This window comes from Periplaneta americana, chromosome 16 (genome assembly GCF_040183065.1).
Source record: "Periplaneta americana isolate PAMFEO1 chromosome 16, P.americana_PAMFEO1_priV1, whole genome shotgun sequence".
Taxonomy (NCBI): domain Eukaryota; kingdom Metazoa; phylum Arthropoda; class Insecta; order Blattodea; family Blattidae; genus Periplaneta; species Periplaneta americana.
In genome coordinates, this window is record NC_091132.1 from 171,148,842 (window position 1) to 171,174,866 (window position 26,025).

Genomic DNA, 26,025 nt, shown 5'->3' on the forward strand with positions numbered 1-26,025 from the left:
ATAGAGTTAAACGAGCTCTATTCAACGCACTCTTCGGATTTGTTCTAACTGTAAGTACTGCGGAGTTATGGCGGCTAGAATGTCGGCGGAATAGGGGTTCAAACCCCTCCCTTTTTTTTTCTCGAAATTCAGAAAGTGTTCGCGATTGTCTTCTTAATGCTATCGTGTAAGAAGTAAGTCAGAGGGAATACAGGGCCGCACCCCGTTCTTCGGTATGGCCATTATTTCCGGAATTAGAGACTCAAATATTTTAGGTACCCAAAAATAGGGGCGAGAAAAAAGTGCGACGGATTTCCTGGATTTTTGCGGTGATTACTAGGGAAGATGCTGGGATACTACAGTTAAAAGGGCGCGCCTCTGAGCCGCTTCGTTCTCCTTCTGTAGGAAAAAGTCTGTTTTGGAAGGTCAAAATGACCATTTTTTTTAAATTTGTCGGCCTCTCCGATCCAAACCCGCCGGGATAGAGAGTTGTGCTTTATACTGAAGATAGAGTTAAACGAGCTCTATTCAGCGCACTCTTCGGATTTGTTCTAACTGTAAGTACTGCGGAGTTATGGCGGCTAGAATGTCGGCGGAATAGGGGTTCAAACCCCTCCCTTTTTTTTCTCGAAATTCAGAAAGTGTTCGCGATTGTCTTCTTAATGCTATCGTGTAAGAAGTAAGTCAGAGGGAATACAGGGCCGCACCCCGTTCTTCGGTATGGCCATTATTTCCGGAATTAGAGACTCAAATAATTTAGGTACCCAAAAATAGGGGCGAGAAAAAAGTGCGACGGATTTCCTGGATTTTTGCGGTGATTACTAGGGAAGATGCTGGGATACTACAGTTAAAAGGGCGCGCCTCTGAGCCGCTTCGTTCTCCTTGTGTAGAAAAAAGTCTGTTTTGGAAGGTCAAAATGACCATTTTTTGAAAATTTGTCGGCCTCTCCGATCCAAACCCGCGGGGATAGAGAGTTGTCCTTTATACTGAAGATAGAGTTAAACGATCTCTATTCAACGCACTCTTCGGCTTTGTTCTATCTGTAAGTACTGCGGAGTTATGGCGGCTAGAATGTCGGCGGAATAGGGGTTCAAACCCCTCCCCTTTTTTTCTCGAAATTCAGAAATTGTTCGCGATTGTCATCTTAATGCTATCGTGTAAGAAGTAAGTCACTGGGAATACAGGCCCGCACCCCGTTCGTCGGTATGGCCATTATTTCCGGAATTAGAGACTCAAATATTTTAGGTACCCAAAAATAGGGGCGAGAAAAAAGTGCGACGGATTTGATGGATTTTTGCGGTGATTACTAGGGAAGATGCTGGGATACTACAGCTAAAAGGGCGCGCCTCTGGGCCGCTTCGTTCTCCTTGCGTAGAAAAAAGTCTGTTTTGGAATGTCAAAATGACCATTTTTTTTTAATTTGTCGGCCTCTCCGATCCAAACGCGCCGGGATAGAGAGTTGTCCTTTATACTGAAGATAGAGTTAAACGAGCTCTATTCAACGCATTCTTCGGCTTTGTTCTATCTGTAAGTACTGCGGAGTTATGGCGGCTAGAATGTCGGCGGAATAGGGGTTCAAACCCCTCCCCTTTTTTTCTCGAAATTCAGAAAGTGTTCGCGATTGTCTTCTTAATTCTATCGTGTAAGAAGTAAGTCAGAGGGAATACAGGGCCGCACCCCGTTCTTCGGTATGGCCATTATTTCCGGAATTAGAGACTCAAATATTTTAGGTAACCAAAAATAGGGGCGAGAAAAAAGTGCGACGGATTTGATGGATTTTTGCGGTGATTACTAGGGAAGATGCTGGGATACTACAGTTAAAAGGGCGCGCCTCTGAGCCGCTTCGTTCTCCTTGTGTAGAAAAAAGTCTGTTTTGGAAGGTCAAAATGACCATTTTTTGAAAATTTGTCGGCCTCTCCGATCCAAACGCGCCGCGATAGAGAGTTGTCCTTTATACTGAAGATAGAGTTAAACGAGCTCTATTCAACGCACTCTTCGGATTTGTTCTAACTGTAAGTACTGCGGAGTTATGGCGGCTAGAATGTCGGCGGAATAGGGGTTCAAACCCCTCCCCTATTTTTCTCGAAATTCAGAAAGTGTTCGCGATTGTCTTCTTAATGCTATCGTGTAAGAAGTAAGTCAGAGGGAATACAGGGCCGCACCCCGTTCTTCGGTATGGCCATTATTTCCGGAATTAGAGACTCAAATATTTTAGGTAACCAAAGATAGGGGCGAGAAATAAGTGCGTCGGATTTGCTGGATTTTTGCGGTGATTACTAGGGAAGATGCTGGGATACTACAGTTAAAAGGGCGCGCCTCTGAGCCTCTTCCTTCTCCTTGTGTAGAAAAAAGTCTGTTTTGGAAGGTCAAAATGACCATATTTGAAATTTTGTCGGCCTCTCCGATCCAAACGCGCCGGAATAGAGAGTTGTCCTTTATACTGAAGATAGAGTTAAACGAGCTCTATTCAACGCACTCTTCGGATTTGTTCTAACTGTAAGTACTGCCGAGTTATGGCGGCTAGAATGTTGGCGGAATAGGGGTTCAAACCCCCCCCCCTTTTTTTCTCGAAATTCAGAAAGTGTTCGCGATTGTCTTCTTAATGCTATCGTGTAAGAAGTAAGTCAGAGGGAATACAGGGCCGCACCCCGTTCTTCGGTATGGCCATTAATTCCGGAATTAGAGACTCAAATATTTTAGGTACCCAAAAATAGGGGCGAGAAAAAAGTGCGACGGATTTCCTGGATTTTTGCGGTGATTACTAGGGAAGATGCTGGGATACTACAGTTAAAAGGGCGCGCCTCTGAGCCGCTTCGTTCTCCTTCTGTAGGAAAAAGTCTGTTTTGGAAGGTCAAAATGACCATTTTTTGAAAATTTGTCGGCCTCTCCGATCCAAACGCGCCGGGATAGAGAGTTGTCCTTTATATTGAAGATAGAGTTAAACGAGCTCTATTCAACGCACTCTTCGGCTTTGTTCTATCTGTAAATACTGCGGAGTTATGGCGGCTAGAATGTCGGCGGAATAGGGGTTCAAACCCCTCCCCTTTTTTTCTCGAAATTCAGAAAGTGTTCGCGATTGTCTTCTTAATGCTATCGTGTAAGAAGTAAGTCAGAGGGAATACAGGGCCGCACCCCGTTCTTCGGTATGGCCATTATTTCCGGAATTAGAGACTCAAATATTTTAGGTACCTAAAAATAGGGGCGAGTAAAAAGTGCGACGGATTTCCTGGATTATTGCGGTGATTACTAGGGAAGATGCTGGGATACTACAGTTAAAAGGGCGCGCCTCTGAGCCGCTTCGTTTTCCTTGTGTAGAAAAAAGTCTGTTTTGGAAGGTCAAAATGACCATTTTTTGAAAATTTGTCGGCCTCTCCGATCCAAACCCGCCGGGATAGAGAGTTGTCCTTTATACTGAAGATAGAGTTAAACGAGCTCTATTCAACGCACTCTTCGGCTTTGTTCTATCTGTAAGTACTGCGGAGTTATGGCGGCTAGAATGTCGGCGGAATAGGGGTTCAAACCCCTCCCCTTTTTTTCTCGAAATTCAGAAAGTGTTCGCGATTGTCATCTTAATGCTATCGTGTAAGAAGTAAGTCACTGGGAATACAGGCCCGCACCCCGTTCGTCGGTATGGCCATTATTTCCGGAATTAGAGACTCAAATATTTTAGGTACCCAAAAATAGGGGCGAGAAAAAAGTGGGACGGATTTGATGGATTTTTGCGGTGATTACTAGGGAAGATGCTGGGATACTACAGCTAAAAGGGCGCGCCTCTGAGCCGCTTCGTTCTCCTTGTGTAGAAAAAAGTCTGTTTTGGAATGTCAAAATGACCATTTTTTTTTAATTTGTCGGCCTCTCCGATCCAAACGCGCCGGGATAGAGAGTTGTCCTTTATACTGAAGATAGAGTTAAACGAGCTCTATTCAACGCATTCTTCGGCTTTGTTCTATCTGTAAGTATTGCGGAGTTATGGCGGCTAGAATGTCGGCGGAATAGGGGTTCAAACCCCTCCCCTTTTTTTCTCGAAATTCAGAAAGTGTTCGCGATTGTCTTCTTAATGCTATCGTGTAAGAAGTAAGTCAGAGGGAATACAGGGCCGCACCCCGTTCGTCGGTATTGCCATTATTTCCGGAATTAGAGACTCAAATATTTTAGGTACCCAAAAATTGGGGCGAGAAAAAAGTGCGACGGATTTGCTGGATTTTTGCGGTGATTACTAGGGAAGATGCTGGGATACTACAGTTAAAAGGGCGCGTCTCTGAGCCGCTTCGTTCTCCTTGTGTAGAAAAAAGTCTGTTTTGGAAGGTCAAAATGACCATTTTTTGAAAATTTGTCGGCCTCTCCGATCCAAACCCGCCGGGATAGAGAGTTGTCCTTTATACTGAAGATAGAGTTAAACGAGCTCTATTCAACGCACTCTTCGGATTTGTTCTAACTGTAAGTACTGCGGAGTTATGGCGGCTAGAATGTCGGCGGAATAGGGGTTCAAACCCCTCCCCTTTTTTTCTCGAAATTCAGAAAGTGTTCGCGATTGTCTTCTTAATGCTATCGTGTAAGAAGTAAGTCAGAGGGAATACAGGGCCGCACCCCGTTCGTCGGTATTGCCATTATTTCCGGAATTAGAGACTCAAATATTTTAGGTACCCAAAAATTGGGGCGAGAAAAAAGTGCGACGGATTTGCTGGATTTTTGCGGTGATTACTAGGGAAGATGCTGGGATACTACAGTTAAAAGGGCGCGTCTCTGAGCCGCTTCGTTCTCCTTGTGTAGAAAAAAGTCTGTTTTGGAAGGTCAAAATGACCATTTTTTGAAAATTTGTCGGCCTCTCCGATCCAAACCCGCCGGGATAGAGAGTTGTCCTTTATACTGAAGATAGAGTTAAACGAGCTCTATTCAACGCACTCTTCGGATTTGTTCTAACTGTAAGTACTGCGGAGTTATGGCGGCTAGAATGTCGGCGGAATAGGGGTTCAAACCCCTCCCCTTTTTTTCTCGAAATTCAGAAAGTGTTCGCGATTGTCTTCTTAATTCTATCGTGTAAGAAGTAAGTCAGAGGGAATACAGGGCCGCACCCCGTTCTTCGGTATGGCCATTAATTCCGGAATTAGAGACTCAAATATTTTAGGTACCCAAAAATAGGGGCGAGAAAAAAGTGCGACGGATTTCCTGGATTTTTGCGGTGATTACTAGGGAAGATGCTGGGATACTACAGTTAAAAGGGCGCGCCTCTGAGCCGCTTCGTTCTCCTTCTGTAGGAAAAAGTCTGTTTTGGAAGGTCAAAATGACCATTTTTTGAAAATTTGTCGGCCTCTCCGATCCAAACGCGCCGGGATAGAGAGTTGTCCTTTATATTGAAGATAGAGTTAAACGAGCTCTATTCAACGCACTCTTCGGCTTTGTTCTAACTGTAAATACTGCGGAGTTATGGCGGCTAGAATGTCGGCGGAATAGGGGTTCAAACCCCTCCCCTTTTTTTCTCGAAATTCAGAAAGTGTTCGCGATTGTCTTCTTAATGCTATCGTGTAAGAAGTAAGTCAGAGGGAATACAGGGCCGCACCCCGTTCTTCGGTATGGCCATTATTTCCGGAATTAGAGACTCAAATATTTTAGGTACCCAAAAATAGGGGCGAGTAAAAAGTGCGACGGATTTCCTGGATTATTGCGGTGATTACTAGGGAAGATGCTGGGATACTACAGTTAAAAGGGCGCGCCTCTGAGCCGCTTCGTTTTCCTTGTGTAGAAAAAAGTCTGTTTTGGAAGGTCAAAATGACCATTTTTTGAAAATTTGTCGGCCTCTCCGATCCAAACCCGCCGGGATAGAGAGTTGTCCTTTATACTGAAGATAGAGTTAAACGAGCTCTATTCAACGCACTCTTCGGCTTTGTTCTATCTGTAAGTACTGCGGAGTTATGGCGGCTAGAATGTCGGCGGAATAGGGGTTCAAACCCCTCCCCTTTTTTTCTCGAAATTCAGAAAGTGTTCGCGATTGTCATCTTAATGCTATCGTGTAAGAAGTAAGTCACTGGGAATACAGGCCCGCACCCCGTTCGTCGGTATGGCCATTATTTCCGGAATTAGAGACTCAAATATTTTAGGTACCCAAAAATAGGGGCGAGAAAAAAGTGCGACGGATTTCCTGGATTTTTGCGGTGATTACTAGGGAAGATGCTGGGATACTACAGCTAAAAGGGCGCGCCTCTGAGCCGCTTCGTTCTCCTTGTGTAGAAAAAAGTCTGTTTTGGAATGTCAAAATGACCATTTTTTTTTAATTTGTCGGCCTCTCCGATCCAAACGCGCCGGGATAGAGAGTTGTCCTTTATACTGAAGATAGAGTTAAACGAGCTCTATTCAACGCATTCTTCGGCTTTGTTCTATCTGTAAGTATTGCGGAGTTATGGCGGCTAGAATGTCGGCGGAATAGGGGTTCAAACCCCTCCCCTTTTTTTCTCGAAATTCAGAAAGTGTTCGCGATTGTCTTCTTAATGCTATCGTGTAAGAAGTAAGTCAGAGGGAATACAGGGCCGCACCCCGTTCGTCGGTATTGCCATTATTTCCGGAATTAGAGACTCAAATATTTTAGGTACCCAAAAATTGGGGCGAGAAAAAAGTGCGACGGATTTGCTGGATTTTTGCGGTGATTACTAGGGAAGATGCTGGGATACTACAGTTAAAAGGGCGCGTCTCTGAGCCGCTTCGTTCTCCTTGTGTAGAAAAAAGTCTGTTTTGGAAGGTCAAAATGACCATTTTTTGAAAATTTGTCGGCCTCTCCGATCCAAACCCGCCGGGATAGAGAGTTGTCCTTTATACTGAAGATAGAGTTAAACGAGCTCTATTCAACGCACTCTTCGGATTTGTTCTAACTGTAAGTACTGCGGAGTTATGGCGGCTAGAATGTCGGCGGAATAGGGGTTCAAACCCCTCCCCTTTTTTTCTCGAAATTCAGAAAGTGTTCGCGATTGTCTTCTTAATGCTATCGTGTAAGAAGTAAGTCAGAGGGAATACAGGGCCGCACCCCGTTCGTCGGTATTGCCATTATTTCCGGAATTAGAGACTCAAATATTTTAGGTACCCAAAAATTGGGGCGAGAAAAAAGTGCGACGGATTTGCTGGATTTTTGCGGTGATTACTAGGGAAGATGCTGGGATACTACAGTTAAAAGGGCGCGTCTCTGAGCCGCTTCGTTCTCCTTGTGTAGAAAAAAGTCTGTTTTGGAAGGTCAAAATGACCATTTTTTGAAAATTTGTCGGCCTCTCCGATCCAAACCCGCCGGGATAGAGAGTTGTCCTTTATACTGAAGATAGAGTTAAACGAGCTCTATTCAACGCACTCTTCGGATTTGTTCTAACTGTAAGTACTGCGGAGTTATGGCGGCTAGAATGTCGGCGGAATAGGGGTTCAAACCCCTCCCCTTTTTTTCTCGAAATTCAGAAAGTGTTCGCGATTGTCTTCTTAATTCTATCGTGTAAGAAGTAAGTCAGAGGGAATACAGGGCCGCACCCCGTTCTTCGGTATGGCCATTATTTCCGGAATTAGATACTCAAATATTTTAGGTAACCAAAAATAGGGGCGAGAAAAAAGTGCGACGGAATTGATGGATTTTTGCGGTGATTACTAGGGAAGATGCTGGGATACTACAGTTAAAAGGGCGCGCCTCTGAGCCGCTTCGTTCTCCTTGTGTAGAAAAAAGTCTGTTTTGGAAGGTCAAAATGACCATTTTTTGAAAATTTGTCGGCCTCTCCGATCCAAACGCGCCGCGATAGAGAGTTGTCCTTTATACTGAAGATAGAGTTAAACGAGCTCTATTCAACGCACTCTTCGGATTTGTTCTAACTGTACGTACTGCGGAGTTATGGCGGCTAGAATGTCGGCGGAATAGGGGTTCAAACCCCTCCCCTTTTTTTCTCGAAATTCAGAAAGTGTTCGCGATTGTCTTCTTAATGCTATCGTGTAAGAAGTAAGTCAGAGGGAATACAGGGCCGCACCCCGTTCTTCGGTATGGCCATTATTTCCGGAATTAGAGACTCAAATATTTTAGGTAACCTAAGATAGGGGCGAGAAAAATGTGCGACGGATTTGCTGGATTTTTACGGTGATTACTAGGGAAGATGCTGGGATACTACAGTTAAAAGGGCGCGCCTCTGAGCCGCTTCGTTCTCCTTCTGTAGGAAAAAGTCTGTTTTGGAAGGTCAAAATGACCATTTTTTGAAAATTTGTCGGCCTCTCCGATCCAAACGCGCCGGGATAGAGAGTTGTCCTTTATACTGAAGATAGAGTTAAACGAGCTCTATTCAACGCACTCTTCGGCTTTGTTCTAACTGTAAGTACTGCGGAGTTATGGCGGCTAGAATGTCGGCGGAATAGGGGTTCAAACCCCTCCCCTTTTTTTCTCGAAATTCAGAAAGTGTTCGCGATTGTCATCTTAATGCTATCGTGTAAGAAGTAAGTCACTGGGAATACAGGCCCGCACCCCGTTCGTCGGTATGGCCATTATTTCCGGAATTAGAGACTCAAATATTTTAGGTACCCAAAAATAGGGGCGAGAAAAAAGTGGGACGGATTTGATGGATTTTTGCGGTGATTACTAGGGAAGATGCTGGGATACTACAGCTAAAAGGGCGCGCCTCTGAGCCGCTTCGTTCTCCTTGTGTAGAAAAAAGTCTGTTTTGGAATGTCAAAATGACCATTTTTTTAAAATTTGTCGGCCTCTCCGATCCAAACGCGCCGGGATAGAGAGTTGTCCTTTATACTGAAGATAGAGTTAAACGAGCTCTATTCAACGCATTCTTCGGCTTTGTTCTATCTGTAAGTACTGCGGAGTTATGGCGGCTAGAATGTCGGCGGAATAGGGGTTCAAACCCCTCCCCTTTTTTTCTCGAAATTCAGAAAGTGTTCGCGATTGTCTTCTTAATGCTATCGTGTAAGAAGTAAGTCAGAGGGAATACAGGGCCGCACCCCGTTCGTCGGTATTGCCATTATTTCCGGAATTAGAGACTCAAATATTTTAGGTACCCAAAAATTGGGGCGAGAAAAAAGTGCGACGGATATGCTGGATTTTTGCGGTGATTACTAGGGAAGATGCTGGGATACTACAGTTAAAAGGGCGCGTCTCTGAGCCGCTTCGTTCTCCTTGTGTAGAAAAAAGTCTGTTTTGGAAGGTCAAAATGACCATTTTTTGAAAATTTGTCGGCCTCTCCGATCCAAACCCGCCGGGATAGAGAGTTGTCCTTTATACTGAAGATAGAGTTAAACGAGCTCTATTCAACGCACTCTTCGGATTTGTTCTAACTGTAAGTACTGCGGAGTTATGGCGGCTAGAATGTCGGCGGAATAGGGGTTCAAACCCCTCCCCTTTTTTTCTCGAAATTCAGAAAGTGTTCGCGATTGTCTTCTTAATTCTATCGTGTAAGAAGTAAGTCAGAGGGAATACAGGGCCGCACCCCGTTCTTCGGTATGGCCATTATTTCCGGAATTAGAGACTCAAATATTTTAGGTAACCAAAAATAGGGGCGAGAAAAAAGTGCGACGGATTTGATGGATTTTTGCGGTGATTACTAGGGAAGATGCTGGGATACTACAGTTAAAAGGGCGCGCCTCTGAGCCGCTTCGTTCTCCTTGTGTAGAAAAAAGTCTGTTTTGGAAGGTCAAAATGACCATTTTTTGAAAATTTGTCGGCCTCTCCGATCCAAACGCGCCGCGATAGAGAGTTGTCCTTTATACTGAAGATAGAGTTAAACGAGCTCTATTCAACGCACTCTTCGGATTTGTTCTAACTGTAAGTACTGCGGAGTTATGGCGGCTAGAATGTCGGCGGAATAGGGGTTCAAACCCCTCCCCTTTTTTTCTCGAAATTCAGAAAGTGTTCGCGATTGTCTTCTTAATGCTATCGTGTAAGAAGTAAGTCAGAGGGAATACAGGGCCGCACCCCGTTCGTCGGTATTGCCATTATTTCCGGAATTAGAGACTCAAATATTTTAGGTACCCAAAAATTGGGGCGAGAAAAAAGTGCGACGGATTTGCTGGATTTTTGCGGTGATTACTAGGGAAGATGCTGGGATACTACAGTTAAAAGGGCGCGTCTCTGAGCCGCTTCGTTCTCCTTGTGTAGAAAAAAGTCTGTTTTGGAAGGTCAAAATGACCATTTTTTGAAAATTTGTCGGCCTCTCCGATCCAAACCCGCCGGGATAGAGAGTTGTCCTTTATACTGAAGATAGAGTTAAACGAGCTCTATTCAACGCACTCTTCGGATTTGTTCTAACTGTAAGTACTGCGGAGTTATGGCGGCTAGAATGTCGGCGGAATAGGGGTTCAAACCCCTCCCCTTTTTTTCTCGAAATTCAGAAAGTGTTCGCGATTGTCTTCTTAATTCTATCGTGTAAGAAGTAAGTCAGAGGGAATACAGGGCCGCACCCCGTTCTTCGGTATGGCCATTAATTCCGGAATTAGAGACTCAAATATTTTAGGTACCCAAAAATAGGGGCGAGAAAAAAGTGCGACGGATTTCCTGGATTTTTGCGGTGATTACTAGGGAAGATGCTGGGATACTACAGTTAAAAGGGCGCGCCTCTGAGCCGCTTCGTTCTCCTTCTGTAGGAAAAAGTCTGTTTTGGAAGGTCAAAATGACCATTTTTTGAAAATTTGTCGGCCTCTCCGATCCAAACGCGCCGGGATAGAGAGTTGTCCTTTATATTGAAGATAGAGTTAAACGAGCTCTATTCAACGCACTCTTCGGCTTTGTTCTAACTGTAAATACTGCGGAGTTATGGCGGCTAGAATGTCGGCGGAATAGGGGTTCAAACCCCTCCCCTTTTTTTCTCGAAATTCAGAAAGTGTTCGCGATTGTCTTCTTAATGCTATCGTGTAAGAAGTAAGTCAGAGGGAATACAGGGCCGCACCCCGTTCTTCGGTATGGCCATTATTTCCGGAATTAGAGACTCAAATATTTTAGGTACCCAAAAATAGGGGCGAGTAAAAAGTGCGACGGATTTCCTGGATTATTGCGGTGATTACTAGGGAAGATGCTGGGATACTACAGTTAAAAGGGCGCGCCTCTGAGCCGCTTCGTTTTCCTTGTGTAGAAAAAAGTCTGTTTTGGAAGGTCAAAATGACCATTTTTTGAAAATTTGTCGGCCTCTCCGATCCAAACCCGCCGGGATAGAGAGTTGTCCTTTATACTGAAGATAGAGTTAAACGAGCTCTATTCAACGCACTCTTCGGCTTTGTTCTATCTGTAAGTACTGCGGAGTTATGGCGGCTAGAATGTCGGCGGAATAGGGGTTCAAACCCCTCCCCTTTTTTTCTCGAAATTCAGAAAGTGTTCGCGATTGTCATCTTAATGCTATCGTGTAAGAAGTAAGTCACTGGGAATACAGGCCCGCACCCCGTTCGTCGGTATGGCCATTATTTCCGGAATTAGAGACTCAAATATTTTAGGTACCCAAAAATAGGGGCGAGAAAAAAGTGGGACGGATTTGATGGATTTTTGCGGTGATTACTAGGGAAGATGCTGGGATACTACAGCTAAAAGGGCGCGCCTCTGAGCCGCTTCGTTCTCCTTGTGTAGAAAAAAGTCTGTTTTGGAATGTCAAAATGACCATTTTTTTTTAATTTGTCGGCCTCTCCGATCCAAACGCGCCGGGATAGAGAGTTGTCCTTTATACTGAAGATAGAGTTAAACGAGCTCTATTCAACGCATTCTTCGGCTTTGTTCTATCTGTAAGTATTGCGGAGTTATGGCGGCTAGAATGTCGGCGGAATAGGGGTTCCCCTCCCCTTTTTTTCTCGAAATTCAGAAAGTGTTCGCGATTGTCTTCTTAATGCTATCGTGTAAGAAGTAAGTCAGAGGGAATACAGGGCCGCACCCCGTTCGTCGGTATTGCCATTATTTCCGGAATTAGAGACTCAAATATTTTAGGTACCCAAAAATTGGGGCGAGAAAAAAGTGCGACGGATTTGCTGGATTTTTGCGGTGATTACTAGGGAAGATGCTGGGATACTACAGTTAAAAGGGCGCGTCTCTGAGCCGCTTCGTTCTCCTTGTGTAGAAAAAAGTCTGTTTTGGAAGGTCAAAATGACCATTTTTTGAAAATTTGTCGGCCTCTCCGATCCAAACCCGCCGGGATAGAGAGTTGTCCTTTATACTGAAGATAGAGTTAAACGAGCTCTATTCAACGCACTCTTCGGATTTGTTCTAACTGTAAGTACTGCGGAGTTATGGCGGCTAGAATGTCGGCGGAATAGGGGTTCAAACCCCTCCCCTTTTTTTCTCGAAATTCAGAAAGTGTTCGCGATTGTCTTCTTAATGCTATCGTGTAAGAAGTAAGTCAGAGGGAATACAGGGCCGCACCCCGTTCGTCGGTATTGCCATTATTTCCGGAATTAGAGACTCAAATATTTTAGGTACCCAAAAATTGGGGCGAGAAAAAAGTGCGACGGATTTGCTGGATTTTTGCGGTGATTACTAGGGAAGATGCTGGGATACTACAGTTAAAAGGGCGCGTCTCTGAGCCGCTTCGTTCTCCTTGTGTAGAAAAAAGTCTGTTTTGGAAGGTCAAAATGACCATTTTTTGAAAATTTGTCGGCCTCTCCGATCCAAACCCGCCGGGATAGAGAGTTGTCCTTTATACTGAAGATAGAGTTAAACGAGCTCTATTCAACGCACTCTTCGGATTTGTTCTAACTGTAAGTACTGCGGAGTTATGGCGGCTAGAATGTCGGCGGAATAGGGGTTCAAACCCCTCCCCTTTTTTTCTCGAAATTCAGAAAGTGTTCGCGATTGTCTTCTTAATTCTATCGTGTAAGAAGTAAGTCAGAGGGAATACAGGGCCGCACCCCGTTCTTCGGTATGGCCATTATTTCCGGAATTAGAGACTCAAATATTTTAGGTAACCAAAAATAGGGGCGAGAAAAAAGTGCGACGGATTTGATGGATTTTTGCGGTGATTACTAGGGAAGATGCTGGGATACTACAGTTAAAAGGGCGCGCCTCTGAGCCGCTTCGTTCTCCTTGTGTAGAAAAAAGTCTGTTTTGGAAGGTCAAAATGACCATTTTTTGAAAATTTGTCGGCCTCTCCGATCCAAACGCGCCGCGATAGAGAGTTGTCCTTTATACTGAAGATAGAGTTAAACGAGCTCTATTCAACGCACTCTTCGGATTTGTTCTAACTGTAAGTACTGCGGAGTTATGGCGGCTAGAATGTCGGCGGAATAGGGGTTCAAACCCCTCCCCTTTTTTTCTCGAAATTCAGAAAGTGTTCGCGATTGTCTTCTTAATGCTATCGTGTAAGAAGTAAGTCAGAGGGAATACAGGGCCGCACCCCGTTCGTCGGTATTGCCATTATTTCCGGAATTAGAGACTCAAATATTTTAGGTACCCAAAAATTGGGGCGAGAAAAAAGTGCGACGGATTTGCTGGATTTTTGCGGTGATTACTAGGGAAGATGCTGGGATACTACAGTTAAAAGGGCGCGTCTCTGAGCCGCTTCGTTCTCCTTGTGTAGAAAAAAGTCTGTTTTGGAAGGTCAAAATGACCATTTTTTGAAAATTTGTCGGCCTCTCCGATCCAAACCCGCCGGGATAGAGAGTTGTCCTTTATACTGAAGATAGAGTTAAACGAGCTCTATTCAACGCACTCTTCGGATTTGTTCTAACTGTAAGTACTGCGGAGTTATGGCGGCTAGAATGTCGGCGGAATAGGGGTTCAAACCCCTCCCCTTTTTTTCTCGAAATTCAGAAAGTGTTCGCGATTGTCTTCTTAATTCTATCGTGTAAGAAGTAAGTCAGAGGGAATACAGGGCCGCACCCCGTTCTTCGGTATGGCCATTAATTCCGGAATTAGAGACTCAAATATTTTAGGTACCCAAAAATAGGGGCGAGAAAAAAGTGCGACGGATTTCCTGGATTTTTGCGGTGATTACTAGGGAAGATGCTGGGATACTACAGTTAAAAGGGCGCGCCTCTGAGCCGCTTCGTTCTCCTTCTGTAGGAAAAAGTCTGTTTTGGAAGGTCAAAATGACCATTTTTTGAAAATTTGTCGGCCTCTCCGATCCAAACGCGCCGGGATAGAGAGTTGTCCTTTATATTGAAGATAGAGTTAAACGAGCTCTATTCAACGCACTCTTCGGCTTTGTTCTAACTGTAAATACTGCGGAGTTATGGCGGCTAGAATGTCGGCGGAATAGGGGTTCAAACCCCTCCCCTTTTTTTCTCGAAATTCAGAAAGTGTTCGCGATTGTCTTCTTAATGCTATCGTGTAAGAAGTAAGTCAGAGGGAATACAGGGCCGCACCCCGTTCTTCGGTATGGCCATTATTTCCGGAATTAGAGACTCAAATATTTTAGGTACCCAAAAATAGGGGCGAGTAAAAAGTGCGACGGATTTCCTGGATTATTGCGGTGATTACTAGGGAAGATGCTGGGATACTACAGTTAAAAGGGCGCGCCTCTGAGCCGCTTCGTTTTCCTTGTGTAGAAAAAAGTCTGTTTTGGAAGGTCAAAATGACCATTTTTTGAAAATTTGTCGGCCTCTCCGATCCAAACCCGCCGGGATAGAGAGTTGTCCTTTATACTGAAGATAGAGTTAAACGAGCTCTATTCAACGCACTCTTCGGCTTTGTTCTATCTGTAAGTACTGCGGAGTTATGGCGGCTAGAATGTCGGCGGAATAGGGGTTCAAACCCCTCCCCTTTTTTTCTCGAAATTCAGAAAGTGTTCGCGATTGTCATCTTAATGCTATCGTGTAAGAAGTAAGTCACTGGGAATACAGGCCCGCACCCCGTTCGTCGGTATGGCCATTATTTCCGGAATTAGAGACTCAAATATTTTAGGTACCCAAAAATAGGGGCGAGAAAAAAGTGGGACGGATTTGATGGATTTTTGCGGTGATTACTAGGGAAGATGCTGGGATACTACAGCTAAAAGGGCGCGCCTCTGAGCCGCTTCGTTCTCCTTGTGTAGAAAAAAGTCTGTTTTGGAATGTCAAAATGACCATTTTTTTTTAATTTGTCGGCCTCTCCGATCCAAACGCGCCGGGATAGAGAGTTGTCCTTTATACTGAAGATAGAGTTAAACGAGCTCTATTCAACGCATTCTTCGGCTTTGTTCTATCTGTAAGTATTGCGGAGTTATGGCGGCTAGAATGTCGGCGGAATAGGGGTTCCCCTCCCCTTTTTTTCTCGAAATTCAGAAAGTGTTCGCGATTGTCTTCTTAATGCTATCGTGTAAGAAGTAAGTCAGAGGGAATACAGGGCCGCACCCCGTTCGTCGGTATTGCCATTATTTCCGGAATTAGAGACTCAAATATTTTAGGTACCCAAAAATTGGGGCGAGAAAAAAGTGCGACGGATTTGCTGGATTTTTGCGGTGATTACTAGGGAAGATGCTGGGATACTACAGTTAAAAGGGCGCGTCTCTGAGCCGCTTCGTTCTCCTTGTGTAGAAAAAAGTCTGTTTTGGAAGGTCAAAATGACCATTTTTTGAAAATTTGTCGGCCTCTCCGATCCAAACCCGCCGGGATAGAGAGTTGTCCTTTATACTGAAGATAGAGTTAAACGAGCTCTATTCAACGCACTCTTCGGATTTGTTCTAACTGTAAGTACTGCGGAGTTATGGCGGCTAGAATGTCGGCGGAATAGGGGTTCAAACCCCTCCCCTTTTTTTCTCGAAATTCAGAAAGTGTTCGCGATTGTCTTCTTAATGCTATCGTGTAAGAAGTAAGTCAGAGGGAATACAGGGCCGCACCCCGTTCGTCGGTATTGCCATTATTTCCGGAATTAGAGACTCAAATATTTTAGGTACCCAAAAATTGGGGCGAGAAAAAAGTGCGACGGATTTGCTGGATTTTTGCGGTGATTACTAGGGAAGATGCTGGGATACTACAGTTAAAAGGGCGCGTCTCTGAGCCGCTTCGTTCTCCTTGTGTAGAAAAAAGTCTGTTTTGGAAGGTCAAAATGACCATTTTTTGAAAATTTGTCGGCCTCTCCGATCCAAACCCGCCGGGATAGAGAGTTGTCCTTTATACTGAAGATAGAGTTAAACGAGCTCTATTCAACGCACTCTTCGGATTTGTTCTAACTGTAAGTACTGCGGAGTTATGGCGGCTAGAATGTCGGCGGAATAGGGGTTCAAACCCCTCCCCTTTTTTTCTCGAAATTCAGAAAGTGTTCGCGATTGTCTTCTTAATTCTATCGTGTAAGAAGTAAGTCAGAGGGAATACAGGGCCGCACCCCGTTCTTCGGTATGGCCATTATTTCCGGAATTAGAGACTCAAATATTTTAGGTAACCAAAAATAGGGGCGAGAAAAAAGTGCGACGGATTTGATGGATTTTTGCGGTGATTACTAGGGAAGATGCTGGGATACTACAGTTAAAAGGGCGCGCCTCTGAGCCGCTTCGTTCTCCTTGTGTAGAAAAAAGTCTGTTTTGGAAGGTCAAAATGACCATTTTTTGAAAATTTGTCGGCCTCTCCGATCCAAACGCGCCGCGATAGAGAGTTGTCCTTTATACTGAAGATAGAGTTAAACGAGCTCTATTCAACGCACTCTTCGGATTTGTTCTAACTGTACGTACTGCGGAGTTATGGCGGCTAGAATGTCGGCGGAATAGGGGTTCAAACCCCTCCCCTTTTTTTCTCGAAATTCAGAAAGTGTTCGCGATTGTCTTCTTAATGCTATCGTGTAAGAAGTAAGTCAGAGGGAATACAGGGCCGCACCCCGTTCTTCGGTATGGCCATTATTTCCGGAATTAGAGACTCAAATATTTTAGGTAACCTAAGATAGGGGCGAGAAAAATGTGCGACGGATTTGCTGGATTTTTACGGTGATTACTAGGGAAGATGCTGGGATACTACAGTTAAAAGGGCGCGCCTCTGAGCCGCTTCGTTCTCCTTCTGTAGGAAAAAGTCTGTTTTGGAAGGTCAAAATGACCATTTTTTGAAAATTTGTCGGCCTCTCCGATCCAAACGCGCCGGGATAGAGAGTTGTCCTTTATACTGAAGATAGAGTTAAACGAGCTCTATTCAACGCACTCTTCGGCTTTGTTCTAACTGTAAATACTGCGGAGTTATGGCGGCTAGAATGTCGGCGGAATAGGGGTTCAAACCCCTCCCCTTTTTTTCTCGAAATTCAGAAAGTGTTCGCGATTGTCTTCTTAATGCTATCGTGTAAGAAGTAAGTCAGAGGGAATACAGGGCCGCACCCCGTTCTTCGGTATGGCCATTATTTCCGGAATTAGAGACTCAAATATTTTAGGTACCCAAAAATAGGGGCGAGAAAAAAGTGCGACGGATTTCCTGGATTATTGCGGTGATTACTAGGGAAGATGCTGGGATACTACAGTTAAAAGGGCGCGCCTCTGAGCCGCTTCGTTCTCCTTGTGTAGAAAAAAGTCTGTTTTGGAAGGTCAAAATGACCATTTTTTGAAAATTTGTCGGCCTCTCCGATCCAAACCCGCCGGGATAGAGAGTTGTCCTTTATACTGAAGATAGAGTTAAACGAGCTCTATTCAACGCACTCTTCGGCTTTGTTCTATCTGTAAGTACTGCGGAGTTATGGCGGCTAGAATGTCGGCGGAATAGGGGTTCAAACCCCTCCCCTTTTTTTCTCGAAATTCAGAAAGTGTTCGCGATTGTCATCTTAATGCTATCGTGTAAGAAGTAAGTCACTGGGAATACAGGCCCGCACCCCGTTCGTCGGTATGGCCATTATTTCCGGAATTAGAGACTCAAATATTTTAGGTACCCAAAAATAGGGGCGAGAAAAAAGTGGGACGGATTTGATGGATTTTTGCGGTGATTACTAGGGAAGATGCTGGGATACTACAGCTAAAAGGGCGCGCCTCTGAGCCGCTTCGTTCTCCTTGTGTAGAAAAAAGTCTGTTTTGGAATGTCAAAATGACCATTTTTTTAAAATTTGTCGGCCTCTCCGATCCAAACGCGCCGGGATAGAGAGTTGTCCTTTATACTGAAGATAGAGTTAAACGAGCTCTATTCAACGCATTCTTCGGCTTTGTTCTATCTGTAAGTACTGCGGAGTTATGGCGGCTAGAATGTCGGCGGAATAGGGGTTCAAACCCCTCCCCTTTTTTTCTCGAAATTCAGAAAGTGTTCGCGATTGTCTTCTTAATGCTATCGTGTAAGAAGTAAGTCAGAGGGAATACAGGGCCGCACCCCGTTCGTCGGTATTGCCATTATTTCCGGAATTAGAGACTCAAATATTTTAGGTACCCAAAAATTGGGGCGAGAAAAAAGTGCGACGGATATGCTGGATTTTTGCGGTGATTACTAGGGAAGATGCTGGGATACTACAGTTAAAAGGGCGCGTCTCTGAGCCGCTTCGTTCTCCTTGTGTAGAAAAAAGTCTGTTTTGGAAGGTCAAAATGACCATTTTTTGAAAATTTGTCGGCCTCTCCGATCCAAACCCGCCGGGATAGAGAGTTGTCCTTTATACTGAAGATAGAGTTAAACGAGCTCTATTCAACGCACTCTTCGGATTTGTTCTAACTGTAAGTACTGCGGAGTTATGGCGGCTAGAATGTCGGCGGAATAGGGGTTCAAACCCCTCCCCTTTTTTTCTCGAAATTCAGAAAGTGTTCGCGATTGTCTTCTTAATTCTATCGTGTAAGAAGTAAGTCAGAGGGAATACAGGGCCGCACCCCGTTCTTCGGTATGGCCATTATTTCCGGAATTAGAGACTCAAATATTTTAGGTAACCAAAAATAGGGGCGAGAAAAAAGTGCGACGGATTTGATGGATTTTTGCGGTGATTACTAGGGAAGATGCTGGGATACTACAGTTAAAAGGGCGCGCCTCTGAGCCGCTTCGTTCTCCTTGTGTAGAAAAAAGTCTGTTTTGGAAGGTCAAAATGACCATTTTTTGAAAATTTGTCGGCCTCTCCGATCCAAACGCGCCGCGATAGAGAGTTGTCCTTTATACTGAAGATAGAGTTAAACGAGCTCTATTCAACGCACTCTTCGGATTTGTTCTAACTGTAAGTACTGCGGAGTTATGGCGGCTAGAATGTCGGCGGAATAGGGGTTCAAACCCCTCCCCTTTTTTTCTCGAAATTCAGAAAGTGTTCGCGATTGTCTTCTTAATGCTATCGTGTAAGAAGTAAGTCAGAGGGAATACAGGGCCGCACCCCGTTCTTCGGTATGGCCATTATTTCCGGAATTAGAGACTCAAATATTTTAGGTAACCAAAGATAGGGGCGAGAAATAAGTGCGTCGGATTTGCTGGATTTTTGCGGTGATTACTAGGGAAGATGCTGGGATACTACAGTTAAAAGGGCGCGCCTCTGAGCCTCTTCCTTCTCCTTGTGTAGAAAAAAGTCTGTTTTGGAAGGTCAAAATGACCATATTTGAAATTTTGTCGGCCTCTCCGATCCAAACGCGCCGGAATAGAGAGTTGTCCTTTATACTGAAGATAGAGTTAAACGAGCTCTATTCAACGCACTCTTCGGATTTGTTCTAACTGTAAGTACTGCCGAGTTATGGCGGCTAGAATGTTGGCGGAATAGGGGTTCAAACCCCCCCCCTTTTTCTCTCGAAATTCAGAAAGTGTTCGCGATTGTCTTCTTAATGCTATCGTGTAAGAAGTAAGTCAGAGGGAATACAGGGCCGCACCCCGTTCTTCGGTATGGCCATTAATTCCGGAATTAGAGACTCAAATATTTTAGGTACCCTAAAATAGGGGCGAGAAAAAAGTGCGACGGATTTCCTGGATTTTTGCGGTGATTACTAGGGAAGATGCTGGGATACTACAGTTAAAAGGGCGCGCCTCTGAGCCGCTTCGTTCTCCTTCTGTAGGAAAAAGTCTGTTTTGGAAGGTCAAAATGACCATTTTTTGAAAATTTGTCGGCCTCTCCGATCCAAACGCGCCGGGATAGAGAGTTGTCCTTTATATTGAAGATAGAGTTAAACGAGCTCTATTCAACGCACTCTTCGGCTTTGTTCTAACTGTAAATACTGCGGAGTTATGGCGGCTAGAATGTCGGCGGAATAGGGGTTCAAACCCCTCCCCTTTTTTTCTCGAAATTCAGAAAGTGTTCGCGATTGTCTTCTTAATGCTATCGTGTAAGAAGTAAGTCAGAGGGAATACAGGGCCGCACCCCGTTCTTCGGTATGGCCATTATTTCCGGAATTAGAGACTCAAATATTTTAGGTACCCAAAAATAGGGGCGAGTAAAAAGTGCGACGGATTTCCTGGATTATTGCGGTGATTACTAGGGAAGATGCTGGGATACTACAGTTAAAAGGGCGCGCCTCTGAGCCGCTTCGTTTTCCTTGTGTAGAAAAAAGTCTGTTTTGGAAGGTCAAAATGACCATTTTTTGAAAATTTGTCGGCCTCTCCGATCCAAACCCGCCGGGATAGAGAGTTGTCCTTTATACTGAAGATAGAGTTAAACGAGCTCTATTCAACGCACTCTTCGGCTTTGTTCTATCTGTAAGTACTGCGGAGTTATGGCGGCTAGAATGTCGGCGGAATAGGGGTTCAAACCCCTCCCCTTTTTTTCTCGAAATTCAGAAAGTGTTCGCGATTGTCATCTTAATGCTATCGTGTAAGAAGTAAGTCACTGGGAATACAGGCCCGCACCCCGTTCGTCGGTATGGCCATTATTTCCGGAATTAGAGACTCAAATATTTTAGGTACCCAAAAATAGGGGCGAGAAAAAAGTGGGACGGATTTGATGGATTTTTGCGGTGATTACTAGGGAAGATGCTGGGATACTACAGCTAAAAGGGCGCGCCTCTGAGCCGCTTCGTTCTCCTTGTGTAGAAAAAAGTCTGTTTTGGAATGTCAAAATGACCATTTTTTTTAAATTTGTCGGCCTCTCCGATCCAAACGCGCCGGGATAGAGAGTTGTCCTTTATACTGAAGATAGAGTTAAACGAGCTCTATTCAACGCATTCTTCGGCTTTGTTCTATCTGTAAGTACTGCGGAGTTATGGCGGCTAGAATGTCGGCGGAATAGGGGTTCAAACCCCTCCCCTTTTTTTCTCGAAATTCAGAAAGTGTTCGCGATTGTCTTCTTAATGCTATCGTGTAAGAAGTAAGTCAGAGGGAATACAGGGCCGCACCCCGTTCGTCGGTATTGCCATTATTTCCGGAATTAGAGACTCAAATATTTTAGGTACCCAAAAATTGGGGCGAGAAAAAAGTGCGACGGATTTGCTGGATTTTTGCGGTGATTACTAGGGAAGATGCTGGGATACTACAGTTAAAAGGGCGCGTCTCTGAGCCGCTTCGTTCTCCTTGTGTAGAAAAAAGTCTGTTTTGGAAGGTCAAAATGACCATTTTTTGAAAATTTGTCGGCCTCTCCGATCCAAACCCGCCGGGATAGAGAGTTGTCCTTTATACTGAAGATAGAGTTAAACGAGCTCTATTCAACGCACTCTTCGGATTTGTTCTAACTGTAAGTACTGCGGAGTTATGGCGGCTAGAATGTCGGCGGAATAGGGGTTCAAACCCCTCCCCTTTTTTTCTCGAAATTCAGAAAGTGTTCGCGATAGTCTTCTTAATTCTATCGTGTAAGAAGTAAGTCAGAGGGAATACAGGGCCGCACCCCGTTCTTCGGTATGGCCATTATTTCCGGAATTAGAGACTCAAATATTTTAGGTAACCAAAGATAGGGGCGAGAAAAAAGTGCGACGGATTTCCTGGATTATTGCGGTGATTACTAGGGAAAATGCTGGGATACTACAGTTAAAAGGGCGCGCCTCTGAGCCGCTTCGTTCTCCTTGTGTAGAAAAAAGTCTGTTTTGGAAGGTCAAAATGACCATTTTTTGAAAATTTGTCGGCATCTCCGATCCAAACCCGCCGGGATAGAGAGTTGTCCTTTATACTGAAGATAGAGTTAAACGAGCTCTATTCAACGCACTCTTCGGCTTTGTTCTATCTGTAAGTACTGCGGAGTTATGGCGGCTAGAATGTCGGCGGAATAGGGGTTCAAACCCCTCCCCTTTTTTTCTCGAAATTCAGAAAGTGTTCGCGATTGTCATCTTAATGCTATCGTGTAAGAAGTAAGTCAGAGGGAATACAGGGCCGCACCCCGTTCTTCGGTATGGCCATTATTTCCGGAATTAGAGACTCAAATATTTTAGGTAACCAAAGATAGGGGCGAGAAATAAGTGCGTCGGATTTGCTGGATTTTTGCGGTGATTACTAGGGAAGATGCTGGGATACTACAGTTAAAAGGGCGCGCCTCTGAGCCTCTTCCTTCTCCTTGTGTAGAAAAAAGTCTGTTTTGGAAGGTCAAAATGACCATATTTGAAATTTTGTCGGCCTCTCCGATCCAAACGCGCCGGAATAGAGAGTTGTCCTTTATACTGAAGATAGAGTTAAACGAGCTCTATTCAACGCACTCTTCGGATTTGTTCTAACTGTAAGTACTGCCGAGTTATGGCGGCTAGAATGTTGGCGGAATAGGGGTTCAAACCCCCCCCTTTTTTTCTCGAAATTCAGAAAGTGTTCGCGATTGTCTTCTTAATGCTATCGTGTAAGAAGTAAGTCAGAGGGAATACAGGGCCGCACCCCGTTCTTCGGTATGGCCATTAATTCCGGAATTAGAGACTCAAATATTTTAGGTACCCAAAAATAGGGGCGAGAAAAAAGTGCGACGGATTTCCTGGATTTTTGCGGTGATTACTAGGGAAGATGCTGGGATACTACAGTTAAAAGGGCGCGCCTCTGAGCCTCTTCCTTCTCCTTGTGTAGAAAAAAGTCTGTTTTGGAAGGTCAAAATGACCATATTTGAAATTTTGTCGGCCTCTCCGATCCAAACGCGCCGGAATAGAGAGTTGTCCTTTATACTGAAGATAGAGTTAAACGAGCTCTATTCAACGCACTCTTCGGCTTTGTTCTATCTGTAAGTACTGCGGAGTTATGGCGGCTAGAATGTCGGCGGAATAGGGGTTCAAACCCCTCCCCTTTTTTTCTCGAAATTCAGAAAGTGTTCGCGATTGTCATCTTAATGCTATCGTGTAAGAAGTAAGTCACTGGGAATACAGGCCCGCACCCCGTTCGTCGGTATGGCCATTATTTCCGGAATTAGAGACTCAAATATTTTAGGTACCCAAAAATAGGGGCGAGAAAAAAGTGGGACGGATTTGATGGATTTTTGCGGTGATTACTAGGGAAGATGCTGGGATACTACAGCTAAAAGGGCGCGCCTCTGAGCCGCTTCGTTCTCCTTATGTAGAAAAAAGTCTGTTTTGGAATGTCAAAATGACCATTTTTTTTAAATTTGTCGGCCTCTCCGATCCAAACGCGACGGGATAGAGAGTTGTCCTTTATACTGAAGATAGAGTTAAACGAGCTCTATTCAACGCATTCTTCGGCTTTGTTCTATCTGTAAGTACTGCGGAGTTATGGCGGCTAGAATGTCGGCGGAATAGGGGTTCAAACCCCTCCCCTTTTTTTCTCGAAATTCAGAAAGTGTTCGCGATTGTCTTCTTAATGCTATCGTGTAAGAAGTAAGTCAGAGGGAATACAGGGCCGCACCCCGTTCGTCGGTATTGCCATTATTTCCGGAATTAGAGACTCAAATATTTTAGGTACCCAAAAATTGGGGCGAGAAAAAAGTGCGACGGATTTGCTGGATTTTTGCGGTGATTACTAGGGAAGATGCTGGGATACTACAGTTAAAAGGGCGCGTCTCTGAGCCGCTTCGTTCTCCTTGTGTAGAAAAAAGTCTGTTTTGGAAGGTCAAAATGACCATTTTTTGAAAATTTGTCGGCCTCTCCGATCCAAACCCGCCGGGATAGAGAGTTGTCCTTTATACTGAAGATAGAGTTAAACGAGCTCTATTCAACGCACTCTTCGGATTTGTTCTAACTGTAAGTACTGCGGAGTTATGGCGGCTAGAATGTCGGCGGAATAGGGGTTCAAACCCCTCCCCTTTTTTTCTCGAAATTCAGAAAGTGTTCGCGATAGTCTTCTTAATTCTATCGTGTAAGAAGTAAGTCAGAGGGAATACAGAGCCGCACCCCGTTCTTCGGTATGGCCATTATTTCCGGAATTAGAGACTCAAATATTTTAGGTAACCAAAGATAGGGGCGAGAAAAAAGTGCGACGGATTTCCTGGATTATTGCGGTGATTACTAGGGAAAATGCTGGGATACTACAGTTAAAAGGGCGCGCCTCTGAGCCGCTTCGTTCTCCTTGTGTAGAAAAAAGTCTGTTTTGGAAGGTCAAAATGACCATTTTTTGAAAATTTGTCGGCATCTCCGATCCAAACCCGCCGGGATAGAGAGTTGTCCTTTATACTGAAGATAGAGTTAAACGAGCTCTATTCAACGCACTCTTCGGCTTTGTTCTATCTGTAAGTACTGCGGAGTTATGGCGGCTAGAATGTCGGCGGAATAGGGGTTCAAACCCCTCCCCTTTTTTTCTCGAAATTCAGAAAGTGTTCGCGATTGTCATCTTAATGCTATCGTGTAAGAAGTAAGTCAGAGGGAATACAGGGCCGCACCCCGTTCTTCGGTATGGCCATTATTTCCGGAATTAGAGACTCAAATATTTTAGGTACCCAAAAATAGGGGCGAGAAAAAAGTGCGACGGATTTCCTGGATTTTTGCGTTGATTACTAGGGAAGATGCTGGGATACTACAGTTAAAAGGGCGCGCCTCTGAGCCGCTTCGTTCTCCTTCTGTAGGAAAAAGTCTGTTTTGGAAGGTCAAAATGACCATTTTTTGAAAATTTGTCGGCCTCTCCGATCCAAACCCGCCGGGATAGAGAGTTGTCCTTTATACTGAAGATAGAGTTAAACGAGCTCTATTCAACGCACTCTTCGGATTTGTTCTAACTGTAAGTACTGCGGAGTTATGGCGGCTAGAATGTCGGCGGAATAGGGGTTCAAACCCCTCCCTTTTTTTTCTCGAAATTCAGAAAGTGTTCGCGATTGTCTTCTTAATGCTATCGTGTAAGAAGTAAGTCAGAGGGAATACAGGGCCGCACCCCGTTCTTCGGTATGGCCATTATTTCCGGAATTAGAGACTCAAATATTTTAGGTACCCAAAAATAGGGGCGAGAAAAAAGTGGGACGGATTTGATGGATTTTTGCGGTGATTACTAGGGAAGATGCTGGGATACTACAGCTAAAAGGGCGCGCCTCTGAGCCGCTTCGTTCTCCTTGTGTAGAAAAAAGTCTGTTTTGGAATGTCAAAATGACCATTTTTTTTAAATTTGTCGGCCTCTCCGATCCAAACGCGCCGGGATAGAGAGTTGTCCTTTATACTGAAGATAGAGTTAAACGAGCTCTATTCAACGCATTCTTCGGCTTTGTTCTATCTGTAAGTACTGCGGAGTTATGGCGGCTAGAATGTCGGCGGAATAGGGGTTCAAACCCCTCCCCTTTTTTTCTCGAAATTCAGAAAGTGTTCGCGATTGTCTTCTTAATGCTATCGTGTAAGAAGTAAGTCAGAGGGAATACAGGGCCGCACCCCGTTCGTCGGTATTGCCATTATTTCCGGAATTAGAGACTCAAATATTTTAGGTACCCAAAAATTGGGGCGAGAAAAAAGTGCGACGGATTTGCTGGATTTTTGCGGTGATTACTAGGGAAGATGCTGGGATACTACAGTTAAAAGGGCGCGTCTCTGAGCCGCTTCGTTCTCCTTGTGTAGAAAAAAGTCTGTTTTGGAAGGTCAAAATGACCATTTTTTGAAAATTTGTCGGCCTCTCCGATCCAAACCCGCCGGGATAGAGAGTTGTCCTTTATACTGAAGATAGAGTTAAACGAGCTCTATTCAACGCACTCTTCGGATTTGTTCTAACTGTAAGTACTGCGGAGTTATGGCGGCTAGAATGTCGGCGGAATAGGGGTTCAAACCCCTCCCCTTTTTTTCTCGAAATTCAGAAAGTGTTCGCGATAGTCTTCTTAATTCTATCGTGTAAGAAGTAAGTCAGAGGGAATACAGGGCCGCACCCCGTTCTTCGGTATGGCCATTATTTCCGGAATTAGAGACTCAAATATTTTAGGTAACCAAAGATAGGGGCGAGAAAAAAGTGCGACGGATTTCCTGGATTATTGCGGTGATTACTAGGGAAAATGCTGGG